We start from the raw sequence: 5,269 nt of genomic DNA on the forward strand, positions 1-5,269 counted from the left end.
TAGAAGAAAAGCAGCCAAAGATAAAGCACAAGAAACACAGATAGACCAGAAACACACATGTCCACACACACACAGAAAGTCCATAAAAACATATAACCAGGAAACATAATATATATGTAAAACACCTGAGTGGTTTAAAAATTTTAAATCCGACGACGATGGCTGCTCGGGTCACAAGGGGTCGGTAGCAGCGGGAGTCGGCGGCTAGTGGGGTGCAGAGCTCGGGGGTGTTCGCGATGTGTTTACCACTCAATCCCAAGCCTTTTCTCAATGGACTAACTGGGAACCCAGTGGATGGTGAAATTCAATTGGGGAATGGAGTACAAGGGCTACCTGGTCTCTGTGGACGGCTACATGAACATGCAGCTTGCAAATACAGAAGAATATATAGATGGTGCGTTGTCTGGACATCTGGGTGAAGTTCTAATAAGATGTAAAAATGTCCTTTATATCAGAGGTGTTGAAGAAGAAGAGGAAGATGGGGAAATGAGAGAATAGCATCTTTGGGGTTTTGTGTGTATACACACACACACACACACACACACACACATATATGTATTTCTACACAATAAAAATTTGGGTTTTTTTTCAAAAAAAATTTAAATATGATTGATACTTTGATTTATAATTGTCACCATTGAGAATGCCAATTTTCATAAATATATAGTAAAAAAAAGTGCTAGCAGAAGTATGCTTAGGATCATTCCAGAAGTTCTGTGTTTATTTCAACCCAAAATTATTCATTGATATTTGTGTACCTGTGTGTGTTTATTATGTATGTGTGTGTATGTGTGTTCTGCATGTATGTGCATGTGGAGGTCAGAGAACCATCAGGTGTCTTCTTTAATTATCTCACCTTAGTTTTTGAAACAAAGTCTTAATCTGGAACTAAATCTTTGAGCTAGACTGGCTGGCCAGTGAGTCCTGTGATCCACCATGTCCTCTCAGCACTAGGGTTACAGGCTATAACTAGAGCACATAGATTTTAAGTGATTCAAATTCAGGTCCATATGCTTGCAGGGCAAGTACTTTACCTTCTGAGCAAAGTACCTCTCCAAACCCTTCACATTTTTTTAAGTGAAACTAAAATCAGTAACTAAAAGAACAATTTCAAAAACCAAACACTGAGCAGGGTGGTGGTGGCACACGCCTTTAATCCCAGCAATGGGGAGGAACAGCCAGGCAGATCTCTGTGAGTTTGAGGCCAGCCTGGTCTGCAGAGCGAGACCTAAGACAGGCTCTAAAACTATACAGGGAAATATTGTCTCAAGAAAGAAAGAAAGAGAGAGAGAGAGAGAGAGAGAGAGAGAGAGAGAGAGAGAGAGAAAGGAAGGAGGGAGGGAGGGAGGGAGGGAGGGAGGGAGGGAGGGAGGGAGGGAGGAAGGAAGGAAGGAAGGAAGGAAGGAAGGAAGGAAGGAGGAAGGAAGGAAGGAAGGAAGGAAGAAAGAAAGAGTAAAGAAAAGAAAAAAACAACAACCAAACACTGTACAATCCAAAAATTTTCAATTTGGTACTTATATACAAGAGAATGACAACAGAAAAAATTTAAGTCTTGTTGTTATATAAGTAAATCATTATGCTTCTGTAAAAGACAGAGACTTCCTATGTGTAAAAACACTGCGATTCATGCTATACCAAGATGTTTCAGCCTATACTCATTGGTGCTGGATAGAATGATAGCACATGCAGTGGACAGCACTCCTGATGCATCTTCTATCCAAGACTGGAGTGACATCATGTGATACAAAATGGGGAAGCCTTGTCAAGAACACTGATTCATATCATGTTTAATATTGAGTTAACCATCACTTAACCACACATTTGGAAGTATTTCACTGGATTCAAGTTGTCCAAAACTCCCTTATTCCGATATATGAGCCACATGTGGGTCACAGAACTGTGTGTCTGGGAATATTCCTGAGTGGATCCTTGTTTGCTTGTTTGCACTGGCACTCTAGTAACTCCAGGGGCTTCTCAAAGTGTGAAAGTCTGAGGTGGAGGAAATGAGAAGTTATTAAAGGTTCCTGAGAGGTAATTAGTGTTACATACTACCTTGCCATGTGAGCAGAACTGTCATGTTGTGGATTTCAATTTTTGTTTGCACCAATAAATAGGATTATTTATTTATACCACACACACTACCACATTTATAGCAGTCCTTTAAAATATAATCCTTTCACCACCCAGAATTTGAGTAATATAGGAATCCTAGTATTTTCAGTGGTTTCTGGGAACTCATGCCCATTAACCATGGCTGGTGTTTCTCAGTGCTCAATGGAAGAACAGAAACTTGGCGATGCTTGCTAAAGGAGGGGGGACTCTCCAAAATGACAGTCCTGAAGAAAACTACATGGAAAGGAGCTCAGAGGCAGCTAAGTTTTCTCAAGGTGAGCAAGAATATTCACCTCTGTTATATGGCTAAAGGGGATCCTGCAACCAGGCTTCAGAAAGTTCAATATGTTATGAATCATCTATGGTTAGAAAAGCACACATAAACATATATATATATATATATGTATACATATATATGTATATACCAAACATACACACACAGACACACAGACACACACAGACACACACACACACACCCCTAAGGTACACTGCTGTAATCATCTAACCAAAGTCAGTCATGATGTTTATTTTACATGAAATAGAGAATGACAGTCCCTTCCAATCTTTACATTTTGTCTTCCATTCTTCACATCATTTGAACTCTATTCATTTGGAGAAAACCCATTTTTCTTCCCATAGCCCACATACAATCATGCAATCAGCAGTCACTCACACAGGAGATACACTTTTTATTTAGAGACAAACTCCCTGGGAAGGGATCAGACTTCTTGTTCCCTTTTATTTGCAGAGAAAGATAACAATCCACTAGGTACAGAATGACATTTGAAAGGGAGGACATACAAATCTCTGCCCACTAGAAGTGTATGTACACCCAAGTCAACCAAACATATAGGAAACATGACAGCCAGAGATAGTAGAGGCTTATCCCAAAAGCCTACCCAATGGCTCAAATGAGCACCAGACACATTTGAATGATATTAGAAAAGATCTCACTTCATTTTTTCCACAAGGAAATTTTTGTCTTTAAAAGTGTAGACAAGAAATGTTTAATGTTAGCATTTAAGCAGTTTTGTTTACTGGATTCATTTTAAAGCCTGCACACTTTAATGTATTTGTTAATCAATAAGTTATCTTTCCATGGTTACTAATCAAAGACCTAAATATTATATTTATTGATCCTATGATGGTATTAATCATGCAACATAAAGAATTAACCATTCTTTCTGAGTTCCAAACTTATTCTCATAGAGAAATGATATGGATGGATAGCATACTGTTATTACTTACAATAGTAGTGAGTTGGTAAACACTTTTAGCAGATGTTTGTTTCTTCAATGGCAGGAGTTTACCTTGTGCATACATTGTAAGTAACTAAACTTAGAAAGTATTCTGCAAGGAACAAGAACCATGACTTGCTTAACAAATAGGGATTCTGACAGTCACATGACAAGAAGTGAATGCTGGGCAGCTACAGGGTCAGGTGACTGATGGTTATTTTGCTACTAACATCCCCAACTCATTTGCTTTTGCCACTTTATAAGCACACACTGGTGTCATCCTGAGGCCTCATTAGCCCCACTTTCAATAAAGAGAAAAGGCTCTTGCAAACACTTTGAAATAACTAACATTTCTGTTAGTCGGCGAGGATCAATTGAAGTCACCAGTCCATGCTGAATGGATAAAAGCCACCAGGATTTCGCCATGCACCAGTTAGCCTGAATCAGGGTTCACTGCATGTTCTGTAATGATAGGAAATGTCTGCAGTAAATTTTCAGTAAACACTGGTTTCTGAAAGCCCTACTCAGACCTGAGGAATCAGAATTTCTATAGGTAAGACTGAAAAATGTATATATTTCAAGTATTAATCCAAATCAGTGGAAATCTCACAGGTGGACCAGAATCCAAAACAGAGTTGAGATTAATTCAGTTCCTCTGAGTCCTGTAGAGGAAGTCCACACTTCAGTACATCAGAGTTCCTTTAGATAAGAAAGCCCATTGGAAACTGGATACCAAGCAATGGTGACACTTGGCAGCCAGGTTTACTCTGAGCTCTTTCTCTTCCCTGACTTTCCTTCAGCTCTGCCTTTGTAGACACTCCTTTCCTCCTCCAAAAGATGCATGCATCACTTTTGCATAATTCTGACTATCAGTACACAATTGACAGTAGTCATTTAAAATATTGGAACAGAAGGATCATAAATGAGTCAAAAATATTCTTTCTGTCTTTCCTTCACACTGTGAAACTATCTTTCATTGGCCTTCTTGAGGGCCAGGTCATCTGGAGACATACAACTCTACAACTGAGAACTTATACATATTTATAGTAATTATTTCCCAGATATTTCGCAGAACCTTGTGGTACATTGTCAGTAATAAAATATGTTATGATCAGCATACATGGTGTATTCCTTCCTGACACACACACAAACACACACACTTGCTACACTAAATGTACATATTTGTATATACAGAGAGATGATCAGAAAGAATAAAGGCTCCACACACACACAACTGGAAAGATGTATCATCTTTATATTCTCCGACTCTTGACAATGTGGACTACATTGCCATTAATTGGATTCTTATATATAAAACAACTGTTCAGGAATGGAAATGGTTCACAAGCCAACTGTCTACCTGCTCTTCTGCCATCCTTGTCAGTTTGCTACCATGTCGCATCCTTACTGCCCATCACACTCACCTTCAACACATGCTATAGCTGGAAACAAGTCTCCTTTGCGTGACTCCAGCAACAACCCTCTGTCACTCCTAACTGCTCATAATGAAGAGTCTCCTTATGTGGCTGACTGAAGGTGCAGCCACACAAATACAGAGTCCTGGCCAGGGTCAACAAGAAAGAACCAATCAAGATTTCCTGATAAACTGAAATCCTCTTCACATTTTCCACAGGCCAAGAAATGACCACACTTTCCTGTGAAAATCACCTCTTGACCTAGAAAAGAATCTCTCTGTAGTGTCTACAGACAACAACATCTCTTCATTTTTCTTCCTTAACAGAGTTCTTGTACAGTTCATGGAATGGCCACTTTTTTCACCCTGAATTATCTGTCTTAGGCTCTGTATTGTTCATATAGAAATATTTTTCTTAGGTGTACTGATCATTTTCTACACTTTATGGTGATCAGAAAATACATTGTAACATAAGTTTATAGGCTTAAAGTGAATTAGTGTGTGA

General features: G+C 39.0%; 1 pseudogene; it reads left to right on the forward strand.

The window, feature by feature from the left end:
- The first annotated feature begins 236 nt into the window (after positions 1-236).
- On the forward strand, positions 237-499 carry LOC118575742 (annotated as a pseudogene).
- Positions 500-5,269: the final 4,770 nt, after the last annotated feature.

Source organism: Onychomys torridus, unplaced genomic scaffold (assembly GCF_903995425.1).
Source record: "Onychomys torridus unplaced genomic scaffold, mOncTor1.1, whole genome shotgun sequence".
In the NCBI taxonomy this organism is placed as follows: Eukaryota; Metazoa; Chordata; class Mammalia; order Rodentia; family Cricetidae; genus Onychomys; species Onychomys torridus.